Here is a 15,230-nt window from a genome sequence, read left to right as displayed (position 1 = left end):
TATCCCAGGTTTTTTTAATGCAACGGAAGCAAAATTTCTTAGAAGGTGCATTTTCTCTGAAATTCTATTGAGCTAAGAAGGATGGACTACATCTTCTCATTACCTAAACAGTAACAAACATTAAAATGAAACTCAAAGGCAAAATTAAGAGTGCTACTACATTCCAGCTTTAGAGAAAACAATATTCAAAAGGGGAATATTCAAAATAGTACAGGGATGTAAATGGCCTCAGAAGGGAATAGCCTGTGGGAATATGAGAAAAAAGTGAAGGAAATACTTGAAAATTCTACAGGAATACACTGGCTTTTAAGCAGACTAATTTAGAGTTTCAAAAATAGTTTCTTCCTGTGAAATCAGCATAATGGATTCCACATTTTGGAATCATAACACCATACCTGCTTCTCTTATATTTCACCAAGGGCACACTCAGTAAAATGAGGCATGGAACCATGGATGACTTGGCAGTGACAGCAGAGCACCATTTTGCATTGTTCCTAACAGAAAAGACTGCTAAGATTGTAAAGTTCCATCATGATGCTGAACGCATGGAATACAAACAAGAAAGAGATTTAAAGCTTTGTTCTTTAAAAAAAAAAAAAAATAAAAAACCAACTGCTTCCTCTCTCCCACCATGGTTTTTTATGTATTGAACAAAATATCTATTTTGCATACGAGTACAAATATTTTACAGCATCTTCCATTCCATCATCTGAAGACTACCATGAAGATCTCAAATATCTTTTAATGATTGACTAGACAGGGGGTGCTGTGTAACTGAGGGGTAAAAAGGTTGCTTGCTGCAAACAAGTTGTATGATCCTTTTATGATTAAACTTAAAGATTAGATCCAACAGTTAGCACATAAAGCTCTACATATTATAGCATGAATTTATTAATACAGTAAGAATTAAGAAAATCTACAAACCATTTTACTGCAATTAAATGCTCTGCAATACACAATAGTATGGGCTTACCAAGGAGCCAGTCTCAGTCTGGAAAAAAAAAATTGAATCCAGGAAAAATTACTAGATACTATGTTGTTAATCTCTGGGCAGTCTCATGCCCATCTTATATATTTATAATGTTAAAGTACTCCTAACGATAGGTTCCCATTGCTTACAGATATGAAGTAGAGGAAGGGCTAAATGGAGTACAGCTGATCTTTCCCACTGAGCTGAGCAAATAATTTACTCTGTCCTTGTGATACCAGTGGAGCTAATGGAGCAGAAAAGAGGCCAATTCTTGCACCTGAAACTTGGTACATCATCTGAGCAATGAAGGTTAACTCATCTGACATTCCTGTTGCCTTTTGAAACACCCAGTGACTAATATGAAACAGGCAAAGTGGGTTTATGCAGGACAAAAATTAAATTACTTCCCTTGACTTTCCAGCCCGTCTAGACAATGGTTCACAGGTGTGCATCTGGCACCTCTAACTCCTCCACAGGACAGTGTATCATCTCCTTTGCTACTCCTCTGCCTTTCAGGAGGAGGAAAGAAATTGGGTAAATAATGATATAAAGATGATAAAATGCCTGTCCTCCTAGTTTGGTCTAGTGCCTGTCTAGTAGTAGCTCTGTGTTTGTGCCAGACTACACCAGCTGAATGCTCAGAGTGTTCTGTCCATGTATTGCCCCTTTCCTGTCAAACTATACACATATCTTTTACTGAACTTTCACAATGGGTCAGTGTACTTTCCCCATCCCTCTGATGAACCATTTCCCAGCTCCCTCATGTGAACTGCAACTTTTTCTCAGAAGCTGATCATGAATTTATAGGAAATCGGAACAGTTCAGATAATGCCATATATTCTGATTGTTACCTGAACATTATTATTATTGTCCTCTTCTAAAATTTTCCATTGCCATGTGATGTGCTTAAGAGGGTCACTACATATTAGAAAGTAAAAATAAAATTACCACTGTGGTTGGTGCCCATGAAATTATTCAGTGGTGTTTTATTGAATTCCAGACTGTGGCAGTTAAAATAAGAGATAAACTGAGTAAAGACCGTACATTGTTTTTCATGTTCTGCTATTTTCCGTTATTAAAATCACATCACATCACTTTTTGACATCTCATTTGGAGGCCATCTGCAATAGTTTTAGCCATACTGTAACTGGTAGCACAAACACAGCAATTCATTGTATCCCCAGAAAGCAATTCAAAGCTCTACTCTTATGAACCAACTGGGCTAAACTTTGTTTAGAAAATTTGGTCTATGTGCATTCACACAGGGAAAAAAAAATTAAGAAAAACCAGGAAGAAATCTGAAGTAAGTAACATCTGATTAATACTGGTAAAATGCAGAGTAAAATCTCATCTGGTAATTTATTATTAATTCAGTTCTAGTATGAAAAATTCTGAGTAGCAAAAAGCCAAAAGAAGGAAAATCCTTCCTTTACTTTAGGGACATTGGAAACTCCTCCTATTGGGGAAGTAAAGGTAAAAATTTTGCAAATATTTGAAAATTTGAAAATGGGTGCAGAAACAGCCAACAACAGCAGAAGACACTCCGAGAGTCTCTAGGATTATGCATTGGGTCTGTCTCCCCATGTTTTGTAAGTGGCTGTTCTGAGGTCCTTTTCTACGCAGTATATTCAATTCAATGCCACTCTACTACTTCATTCCATTCTCCTTTCACTTTGTCATCAAAGCATTTCCTTCCTCCCAGTAGTCACTTTGCTTGTTGGAAAAATGCCTCACCCACATTGCGTCTGTCACAGCAGGTTGAGCTGAAAGCTGAGACAAACCCTGCACACTTCTGCATTTGTTCACCCCGCAGCGTGGCAGTGCCCCCTCTCTGTTTGTCATCAGGGGCTACAAGCACCTACCCCAGTAAGAGAGCCTGCAACATCCTGGGCAACTCCACACTGGGAAGGGCTCCTGTGCACATGACCCAATATAAGAGCCATGGCAATTAACTTTGTCACTAGAGGTATGTAAAAACTGAGTAAGTGGTGGTAGGAGGCTGCTGAGTGGTTAATTACAAGCCTTGTGGATGCTGAGAGCTCTCGAGCCCTAATTTATACTGTTAGTCTCGACAGTATCGGCCAGCATTTACCATTTTGGCTAAGTTCCATCAGCATTCATTTATAAGGGAACAAAAGTAATGCAGACTGCAGATACAAACAGAGCCATGGCCCATTTCCTTCTAAATAAAAACTGTACATTATTTCTATTAGAAAGGATTTTAAAAGTGCAGCTGATGGTGTTTTGAGTCAAATTCCAGAAATATACAGATCTATTTCTACTAAGCAATTGTGGGGTTTTATCTGTTATGGATTATATTCATCTGGAACAACAGAGAACAGGATCTTTAAGCTCTTGTGTGAGTGTATCTGGCCATTACATTTTTGTCAAAAGCTGACCCACAACCATTTATTCATCCACTGATAACGTCAGATGCTCTAGATTGATGTAGAGAAACTATCATGGTTTCCACCACAAAAAAAAAAAAAAAGTAACAAGTATCAAGGCCTTAACTTCATTTGTAGATCTGAAAAGAGTCCAGTTCTACATACTACTTTCAACTACTGTAATTTCTGATGGTCTTAAAGGTGTAGACAACAGAATTAATCTTAATGCAGGAATTTAGGATTACTGGTGTCTTAAAATGTCTTCAGACCTTTCCAGAAGTAGATAACAAGGACATCTTCAATGACTTCACTGAGCCATATTCTCCAGTAATTTCAAGTGAAATTCAAGCCACAGATGTGCAAAGCACAAAATAAAATAACACTGAATTGAACAATTCACTATCCTGATTTGAACAGAATACTGCTCAATTCCAAACAATCTTAAAACCAGGAAAAGGATACACTTACATTTATTTTTATACTATTTTGTTGTCCTCTTATTGCAAAAGTTCCATACCTTCTTGGTGATTTCTCAGGGGCAGCTCCTCACAGCACTAACAACTTCTTTTTCACAGCACAGCCAACAAACTCCAACTCTCCTCTCAACCACCTAACCCACTCTTTTATAGCACTCATTCTCATTGGACACAGCTGTGGCCTGTTAAGGGGGCGCCTGTTCCTAATCTTTGGTGATCAGTACAGCTGCAACTCCTCAGGGGTGAGATTACCTTCTGCACTATCTTTATTTTCTTACATTCTATCCCCCCACATTATTTATCAGTTTAACTCTCACAGACAAATCTTAAAGCTAGTATCCACAGAGATAAGAAAATATTTTCCACTGATTCTCACTAAATTGAATTTTTTACTCTTACATGCACCTAATAAAGGTTAACCATTCTGTTAAAATTACTTCTTATATTAAGCCCTTCTTTTCCTTCCTGCAGCATATGACCCACTAAAATTTATGGTACATTTGTAAAGATGCTGTCTTCAAATTGCCTCTGTCATAGTCCAGGTTGTCAGAAGCATCCCCAGACTTCATCTTATAGCGATTCATCTTACAAAGGTCTCAGGCAACAACTCTGGGGCATGCCATATACGTGGGACTAAGCTTAAACTAAATAAGTTTTTTCTTTTAGCGTGATGAAACGTGGAAAATACCCACAAAACCTCAAGTCTTTTCCCAGCTGTGATCTATGTCTTGTGCTGGTGCTGATGCTTCTCTACTGTTAGCCTATTAATGCATCATCTTAATTTTTCATTTAGTATATTCAAAATTTCAAGCACTGCTCAGACAGCAAAAGAAAAAAATCTCTCATGTGAGGATTACCACTAAGGTAGTAAATAGCCATTACAGCCCAAAGGTAAAATAATCAGTGTCCTAAAGTTGCATTTAGCTTTCTTACGTGTATTGTAATCAAAGGATGATACATACACATACACACAGCCTGTACTCTTGAGACTACTGGATCTATTCAATTCCTCCTTAATTTAGATGGGAAAGATTTTTTCTCCCCTTATGGGATGTCATTGTGAGAATGCTGCGGACATGCTAAAGTTTTCAATTTATAGTAGAGGCTGTGGTGTGCTTTTATCTACTCCTACTAAAACACACCATTTAATACCTACACTAAGTTGTTGCAGAAGGAATAAATAAATGAGAATCCAAAATATTGTAAACAGCTAGACAACAGTAAACAGTAATAATTTAAAAAATTTAAAATTGCACAGACAAGTTTGAAGCCACCACGGCACTTATAAATTACTGCATATATAACCCACAGGAAGTGCACCAAAAGTTTATAAATCCTTTATATTTCTGACTAAATTTAAGCAATTCTAAGGGCTTTAAAAGTTGTTATGGCGCTGAATGAGTGCTCAGTTAATATCGCTTTTTCCACCAACTAAATAAAACACCTGGAGATGTAATGACTCTCGCAAAACACAACTTTCTATAATTGTCCAGTGTAGTAGAACAGGAAAGTTTGAATTTTAAGAATTTTCCAAGTGATTTAGGAACTGAGATCAGAGTTTTTCTTTTTTTCAGGAAGAATTTACACTGCAATTTTTTAAAAATCCATCTTTGAATGCATCTTTGTCACTACAGCCTTTTAGTATACAATCAATTGCAGCTCACTCTTCAGTGCAGATGTACTAGGGTCTAACAAATCTCAAGTATAACTGATCACTTCCCTTATGCTTGTGACACAGCTTGGCCTAAGATATTATTTAGGTTCAGACATTTCTTTAATTTCGGCTATGTTCAGCAAAATCCTGAAAGACTTCAAGTACCTGCAAGCACTGTTCCAACCAACCAGTATTGTTAGCCTCATAATAAATTGCTTTATTACTTCTTTCAATCTTATTGAGTGGGTTGGGTTTTTTTTTTTTTTTTTTTTTTGGGGGGGTTTTTTGGTTTTTGGGGTTTTTTTTGCCTTGCTGAATACACCTTGCACCAGGAAATTCAAGCGAATGCAATTATTCATCATGGTTCATTCACTATAAAATAACTATTTGACTAGCATAAATTCTGCTCTTAGAGTAGAATTTATGCTAGTCAAGGTAATCTTAAGGAACCAAATATTTTTCAGACTTTCAACTTAATGATACAGTGTCTCTTTTTCTACTTTGACAATAATTCAGAGAAACCCTGCAACGAGAAATGATTCCTACCAGAGTTGTTGAAGCCAAGTGTGAGGAAATACTAGAACTTTCCTCAAGTTATAACACTGACATCTCACAGGAGCTGAGAAGCAGTGGGAGGAAAAAACCCTCAACACAAGTTCCACAAAGCAAAGAAATTCAGAGACCAGAGAAACAGTAACTTCTTAAATTACAATGAATCATAACCCATCATCACCCTTCATTTACTGTATTGTTTAGATGAATAAAGGAACTCTGAAAATCGCTAGCAACAATTTAACTACCACAAAATACTTCCATACATCTTGCTGGAACGAGATTAAAATTTCAAGGTGTACCCTCTAATTTCCATAATAGGCTATCATCATTTAAACACTGAAATTAAGTATTGTTCAAGTTCTAAATGAATACTTAATATATGCATGGGAAATAGGGAATACCTAGCAGATACAAATTATCATAATATGAATTTTTATTAATAAACTGTGTCTACAATTTTATTCAAAAGCACATTTAATTAAATTTACACCACTTGTATTAAAGTCGCTATTTACATAGAAAAATACCAAATTGTAATACCTCTTTCATTTACCTGAAAAATGGTTTCTTGAATTAAAATTTCTCACCTACACTCAACTTTATGGCCCTTTCCTGTCTTAAGAGTCCAAATTTGGACTCTTTTTCCAGATCAAGGGTTCTGCTTCCCCCTCCCAGCCATGTATGTTTGCATTTGCTGTATCAAATGCTCTGTTTGCTCATATTTACTATTCTCAATATTTCTTCAAGATGTGACTTTTTACATACTATTAAAAAAATATCTGGAAAAGCTAACACACATATGATGTACTTACAATCTCCTCCAAACAGAGATTACAAGTGTTATATTGAAAAAAAAACAATTAGAAAAATACAACTTTGGACAAAAGCAATCAGTACTTATTCCTGGCTTTATTTCTTTATCATTCAATAACTGCTTGCCCATAGATTAACAACATTTGCATGTGGGCTTTCATCATCACATTAATAAGCACACAGTAAATCATCTCAAAGTAACTTCAGTATATAAACATTGCCCAACTTTCCAGTCAAAGCAAAACTTCTGCTGGCATAACCTGACATCATCAGAGCCACCAAGCTCGACTTCAGCTCTGCTGGTGGAAAGGCAAGGTGGCATAAGATTAAAACTATATTTTGAAAAGTGGGGAATTTAACACATAATATGGGTTCATCCACATAAACCCACAATTTCTGTTTATGCAACCATTCTGTTCTGTAATAATGATCTGTATTTAGCACAGTATTTTCAGTTGTACTCTGAAGATGGTATTTTTTATTCAGCTCACTTTCTCAATATATTAGCATGAATCTGTTTGTCCCACATGGATTTACTAAAATAAGAATGTAAATGATTTATGGATCTAGTATTTTTCTACTAACTTGCTACATTTATCCCTTATAAAATTGTGAGACAGGAATATAAAATCTCGACAAATGTTTCTGCAAGCAATTAACCTGAGTGTACACCATTTTGGACATTGCATTTTCTTCCTCTACTCTCCTTCCAGTAAGGGGTTTTTTAAATTAATATTATGGTTTGGTCAGCTAGAAAAGCATACTTTTAGATCCATATTAGGGCCAAAAAGTAATTTTTCTTTTTGTATTTCTCTGCATAAAACTTCTACCTTATACATAGACTTCATGGCTACTGGTCCATGACTGAAGAAAGTGGAAGTCTTAAGAGTATATGAACAGTGGAAATATTATTCCTAGTTCAGCATCACACTGCAGTAAACTGAGCAAGAGAAAATGCTGCTGACAGCTCTTGACTCGACTTCTTACCACACTGCACTGTAATCTGATACACAGAAGGAAGGAATGCAGCCATTCATAATTGACTCCATTGCTCAAGGTAAAGTCCTGTTACATCTGCTAACACATTGATTACAAATAATTCCTAAATCTAGGAGAAAAAAAAGTTTACCCTTACACATTTAAAAGAAAAATAATAACACTACACACAATTCCATCTGATCCTTTTTCAACTGATTTTGAAATCTGAGTGGCTTTGGTCAATTTGGGAGTCTCGAAATTTAACAAGTAAATTTGATTTCAGCGTCAGTTTGGACGGTATGCAAATAATGTAGAGATGTATAGACTTATTTTTGATTTGGATGCTACTTAATATTTTCCTCATAACTTATGGCAATGCTTTTTCTCATTCCCTGACAGTTCTAACCAAGTTAATTGGCTTGATTGCTGAAGAAGAACACAGCTATATAATAGATACAATGTCTTTCACAGTCACAGCATGGCTTGACACAAGAATCCAAGCTCCAAGAAGCTTCTCCGTCCTGCTCAGATCAGTCAAACTCAGGAGTCTGGGTATCATTAACTAATGGTCACTGTTCTCCCTTGACAACTATTTGGGGTCAGTCTGAATTGCACTGTCAGTTTCTGCAGCAGGAGGCAGTCACAGCAACCTGCAGTTAACTCCCTGCATTATGGCAAATTTTCACATCTCTAATGGATATTCATGGCCTCCTGTAACATCAGTGCTGCTGCTGACTTGTGCCAATGCCTTCTGCTGCCTGCACCTTTCCTAACATCATTTTCTCACTTAAAATGTTAGCTAGAATGTCTTTGTTATCTTTAAGCAAATAGTATCTTAGCCACATACATAGCTCTTACACAGTTTTAAAGTATACATATATATATATATACATATATATATAGTGCAACTTTACATATTTTTGCTTTCCCATTAATTATTTCCAATTAATCTTCATGTTGCTGCTTCACTGCTGCCCAAAACAGAAGGTGTTAGTCCACGTTCAGTTTTCCCTGTGCTGTACACAAAAGAATTATAACCTCATTGGTCTGTAAGTTTTATTTCCACCCCTTATTTGTACACTCAGAAAAGTCAGTAAAACATTTCTTTTGAAACTGCTATAACTTCTGCAAATGTGATTTATTGATTAGATGGCAAAGCATCAGTCATTGACTTCCTTATACACTGGCACTGAAGAACATCACAAGAGACTTACACTCACTTTCATTTATTAGCTTCCTAAGCTTATAGGCTTTCTGGTTCATTGGTTGTTAATAGTAGTGCTGAATTCCAAACCAAAAAAAATATTACAAAAATCAGACTTCAATCCAACACATTAAATGGAAAAATACACTTTGTATTCATTGAAGAAAGAAATGCAAGTGATAAGGATGAAGATAAATACAAACCACACGATTCTATGAACAAGTTTCCTTCCTCACACTGATGAGAAATGTGAGCTACATAGTAAAGGCCAGAGTAGCCTAAAATAAGCGCAACTGAGATCACAAACTGGCTCCAGTAAATTTAAACTAAAAGTTAATTAATCAAAATTATTAACAGATAGCTTTTCTGGTTCAATTTTTACCTGGTTTAGAGCAGACCCAATTATACTCAGACCATGCTTGTATTTATAGGGCTGAATTTTCCACTGGAGTTTATACCACAGCCACCAATCCAAATGAAGACTCTATGAAGCAAGAAAGAAACATTTAAGATAGTGTTGAAGGAGTTAAATGAATCATCTGCAAATCACAAAGCTGACTTCATTTCCTACAGCACAGAATATGAGAGGAGATCATGAAGAGTGCTGAACCTTTACATCAAGCAATATAAAAGGTGTTTACGTGTTCTAGCAGCTGTTTCATAAGTGTTTCTGAAGGATAGCCTGCAGGTTTCTTCCTGAATATTAAAAAGAATTTCATAATTGAATTGAATCATGTTAATAACCTAAATAACTTGATTTAAAAGTGCTTTGTTGGATTGTGTACTAGAGGCAACTTAACCGAATTGTGTTTTTGTCTCCATTCTGCTGATGAGTCACATAAAGAAAACCATAGTTTTTCTCACACAGAAAGTAAGACAATCATAGCACTTACCTTCTTTCTCACCTACTAATGAGAACCAAAATATAAAAACTAAGCACAATGTTATTTGTAAACTGACACCTTAACAGAAAAGAACTAAAAGTTATTTAAAAACACTGCAATTTTGATCTTTTGTGTCTAAAGATCATTTAGCAACATTAAAACTTACCTAAATGATAACCCAGAATAGTATGACAAGTTCTCACCCTTTAAGCTCCTCATTTATGATACCTTTGTTAAAATCATAGCAACTACCACAGCTAAAAGCAGCATCGTTAGACTTGCTGCCATAAATCCATCCTTTTCTTATAAATTTAACACATATGTGTTAGGAACATTTTCACTGCAGCATTCTGGTTGAAACATCCTCTTGTTTAGCACCACATATTGGGAAAAAATTAAATTGCCTCCTGAGGAAGATGGAGTATTGGCAAATTTTCCTGAAAATTAATAAATAAGTTGGTACAGACGTTGACACCCTCCTACAATGATTATTAAACATGTATAAAGCATGATTCATTCAGCTAAAATAGTTACATAGCCAGAAAGTTTGTGGGGAGCAAACTCATTCTCAGTATAAATCCAGCTGAAGTCCATGGCCTTGTACCAGGGATTAGGCTTTTGACCTATATTTCCTAAAGGCATGAAAATAAGATTCAGAGTTTCTTATGAAAAAGGCATCTAGCCCTTAGAAACCCGGGTGACCCTTGCAGGCATGACTGTCAGTCTGACCCAGTAATTCCCTGCATTAGTATTACCCCATGCCACCTTGGAGGAGAAAACTCCTTTCAGAACAAATTGTCAGCTCCCTTTTAGGACCCCACAATGAATTATAGGCTCTGACATTGATTTGTAGATGTTTAAACTGGTCAATGATTTGCTGCAGTCAATGGCTCTGGTTGCAGAGTCACAACATGTAGCTGACTCAATATTTTCCCAGAGTAATTGCAATTCTTTTTATGGTGAGGAGATGGACTATGATTCATATCATCTCCCACAATCCCTTCTTCATAACACACCGTTTGAACAAGAACAAATGATTCGGAGGTTGTCACTGCCAGTTCTCTAGGGAACAATCTATTTCTATTGCCTGATGCCAAACATGCCGTAGAATTTTTAATTTTGAAACACTACATTTGAAATAGCCTAACATCTACTGGGAGATATGGCCATAAGTAAAAGCTATTGAAATGCTTCTATTTTCACCTTTCTTGTGAATACTGCTGGGGACACAATAGAGGTTAACAAAATGTGCATATATGTTATGCATATTTTTAATTCAATTATTACAGAATTTTTCATTTACTGTAAACAGACAAGGATTTTAAGGTTCCAACAAGATCTCTTTCTGAGGAACTATCAACTCTCTAAGCAAATTAAGAGATGAAGGAAAGGAAATCATTGCAGGATAAGATCTGCTCACCTGATAAAGACAGGATAAAAAAGACAACTGGATTGATGGTACAGAAGTACAGAAAAAAGATGAGACAGAACATAATACAGTGGTTTTATTCACCTGTAAATATCTAAACTATCTGCAATGAAAAAGAAATGCACATAAGTAGACATTTGGAGCTTAACTAAAATATGGTACTCCCCAAAATATATCTGACCTGCAGTGTGCTGTGTCAGCTCAGTTACATTGGTGCAATACATGTTGGTATAGACCTTCTCCCTAACAGGCTGCTTCTAACCTCAAGCACTCTTACTCTCCTGTAAGTTTAGATTTATGCATATTCTTCTCTGTATCACCAAAGGATTTTCTATTATCTTCCCAAGTTCAAGAGCATTCTAATCTGCCTCTCCTAATTTCTTCCAAGACTCACTTTCTGCCACAAGTAACAAGGAATACAATTTTCTTTACTTGCCACAACTTCTCAACTTGGACTTATATGAATAATTCTTACGGGTAACAGGATGACCTATCTTGCTTGTTCCAGAGTGAGGGAATTCTACCAAAGGAACCAATTGCCTAGGATTTCCAATTGTTAGGCAAATTTCTAGTTAGAATACCAAAAGCAGCTTTGTTTTTCTAAGATGCAAACTTTAGTCCAACCAGAACTCTAAACATTTCACTTAAATAAGATTCTACATAAAAAGCAACTAAATGCAGCACTGTTTACTATGACTGGTCTCCTCAATTCTATATAATTTCGATATTTGCAACTACAGAAGCTCATTTACAAAAATTATTTTAAAATATATCAACTCCAGTGTTGCAATACTGTAAAATAAATAAGAAACAACACAACCACCATAAACAAGGTTAGATATAATACAAGTGGGAAATACATTTTTCAGAAATATTGTAGCATAAGCCAACACATTTGCCCTTGTAACTCTGTTGGTTATCACCCTAAATTACCTGCCTCTTTTAGGGCATTTAACAACTCATCTTCCTCACTAACCATAATTTCTCTAAAAGGCACAAAGCTGTGATTGTACAAGGTTCTTAAGTGAGCAGACCACTCTAGTAACAGGAGTGAGCCCTCAGAAATAAGAAAAAGTATTTATCATTCATGTTTTAACACAGTTCACCTTTTGCTAAACTTCTTTTTTTCTTGAATACTGCAAAAACTTGGAGAAATATATAATCAGATGAAAAAATGAAAATTCACAATTGGAACACAATGACAATGCCTGTTGTGTTTGTAACAAAATAAGCCAGTTCTATACCTTGACATATTAGCCTGGGGAAGGAAACAGTATTATTCAGTCAGATTTGCCTGCAATAAAGCTCACTGTCAGGTGAGCAATGAGCTCACAGGGATGTGTTCCCTTACTGCCTCACAGCAGGATTATCTGAGGTCAGGCTACTTGGACAAGCAGAAAATTCTAAACATCTACGAGGACATGCAGTGCTAGGACAAAGGGGATTGGCTTTAACCTGAAAGGGCGTAGGCTTACATTAGACATCAGAAAGAAATTCTCCCCTGTGTGGGTGGTGAGGCATAGGCACAGGTTGCCCAGACACACTGTGGATGTCCCATTCCTGGAAGTGTTCAAAGCCCGGCTGGATGGGCCTTGGAGCAGCCTGGTCTAGTGGGAGGTGTTTCTGCCCACAGATCTTTAAGGACCCTTCCAACCCACACCATTCTATGGTTCTAAGAATCCATAATCTGCATGCACTCCTTCCATATGATTATCACTGGGGTTGACTGAAAACTAACTGGTTTTAACTGGCAAGTGGCTACCAAGTGTTCTGGTGGGAGAACTTTTCCCCCAAAAGCAATAGGGAATTTGCTGCACGTTTATAATTTTGTCTAGATTTGTCTATTTAAGCTTTTGGTTGGTTTCAGGTTTGTGATTTTTTTGGCCAAAATAAGTATAATTTTAAAAACAATGACTAGAAAAAGTACCAAGACATTAGCGAAAGCTGCCATTCAATGCACACTGTTAAAAAGCACAACATGAGATAGCCCAGCTGAGAAACAGAAAAATGGCCAATAATTATGGGGGCAGGTAAGGAAACGAAAAACTGGAAAGAAAAGATAATGCTACAGGGATTAGTCATAGGAAGTGCTGAAGAGCTAAAAATGTATCCACTGTGCTTAGACACAAAATTTGTGTCTGAAGGTGAAATCAAAGCTGTGCTTGTTCCAGATCTCATTTAGCAATTGTCAAGCAAAAGGAATATGAAATGATCTCATTTTAAATTTTGAGAGAGTTCAGGACTCTCCATGTTTTAAAGAAGCTTTCAGCAGGATACATATGAAAAAGTCTAAGCTGAAATAAAAAATTGCTACTTTGCCTTTTCAGTATCTTTACCATATATTTCTATGTAACTATTTTTATGTTTGTAAATGGAGATGTTGAAGGAGAAAAACAAGATGTTGAAATTGGAAAAAAACAAGAGTCACAACAGTTACGATCTTGCCAACATACAACACAAGAAAAAACAAGTAATGAGCATAAGGCTAGTAAAGGTTTAGTATTTTATTTATTAAATAAGAGCACTACAAGAAAGATAAAATGAAACAAGCAGTAAGGAAACAACAGAATATTTTTTCAGGGTATTAAATTACTCAGAGGTGATCTTTTGAGACATCTATATTATAAATACATAGAGATTAAAGAAGCACCTGGTTCTAAATTTCATCTCAGTATCCATAAAATTTTTCATGGAAAGCCCTTTTTTTTATTGATCCAGACAGGGCTTTTACTTACCATACCACAGTAGTTTCCATTATTATTCATCTAGGGTGCAAAGAAGCTCTTTGTTCTGTAAGTCATTAGGATTCAGATGCCAAGAGACCAGGTCATGGTGAAATCAGTGTCTTAGATGCTCAGAAAGCCACATAGCCACAAGTTAGAGCCTTCACAGTCCAAAACTTCAGTAGTACAAGGCACTAAGTAGTACAAGCCCATAGAGTGTAAAAATGAAACACTTCACTTTTCAACAAGATCACGAAAGCTAAGAAATATGGAAAAAGGCAAAAAGGCCATTCTTTTCTTCTGACATAGTGAACAAGAAGGTCCAGAATTCAAACTAAAGTAAGAAGCTAGCAGCACCCACTGATTCTCAAGGCCTGAGTTTTCTCTTTTGCCCTGCGAAGTCAGCTCATCTAAACAGCCTCTTCCTGAAGCTAGAAAGGAGGGAAATGTTTTTTCTTTCAGGAGTGAAGCTCTTTTTCTGCTTGAACCCAGGGAATCCACACATGCTGACCATGACATGTTCCCCTCTGTATTAGAGAGGATCCTTTGGCAAATCTCTGCTCTTCCCAGACACTAACATAAACTCAGTGTGTACCATTTTTTCCAAAGCAAGTACCAAAAAAATTTACATTAGAAAAGCTTAGATTGCAGGAAAATCACAGACTACATTTGCTACAAAAATAAATGAAGAAAAAGATGCTACACTGCTATAGGAAGAGCAGATGCCTGCTTAACCCATAAAGTAGAAATATATTGAGCAGGTTATAACTAATACTTGCTTCTCTTGAATATAGGCATTTTAAATTAACACAAACATACACTGTCATAATGTATAATAAAAAAAATGGGCAAGGAATATAGAAACACCTACAGTGGGAAAGGAAAAATAGGGAATGCTGGTTTTACTCACTATGCTTCCACCTCCTCTCAGCAAAGAGCTCTATAGCCTGATATGTCAATCTCAGTGACTATGACCACATCCATCAGCACTAACTGTACAGCTCTGTGGCACCACCATTAATTTAGGATAAGCTTGTTAATAAGATTTGACTGCTCTGAAGTGGTGACAGTTATTAATATATTTTACAAATGAGGCATTGGCAATATGCCTTGTTACTGAATGTCACTCTAGTACAGTCTTCTTTGAAGCTTCAAAG

General features: G+C 36.3%; 1 long non-coding RNA gene across 1 annotated transcript in view; it reads right to left on the bottom strand.

Annotated features, from left to right (window-relative positions):
• Positions 1–15,230, bottom strand: part of LOC115906508 — a 62,101-nt gene that overhangs the window by 26,745 nt on the left and 20,126 nt on the right. Inside the window, exon 2 of the long non-coding RNA XR_004060916.1 lies at positions 9,420–9,521. This is a non-coding gene — a long non-coding RNA (uncharacterized LOC115906508). The remainder of the gene's footprint in view (positions 1–9,419; positions 9,522–15,230) is intronic.

This window comes from Camarhynchus parvulus, chromosome 8, assembly GCF_901933205.1.
Source record: "Camarhynchus parvulus chromosome 8, STF_HiC, whole genome shotgun sequence".
Classification (NCBI taxonomy): Eukaryota; Metazoa; Chordata; class Aves; order Passeriformes; family Thraupidae; genus Camarhynchus; species Camarhynchus parvulus.
This window is presented reverse-complemented; position numbering and strand designations above follow the sequence as displayed.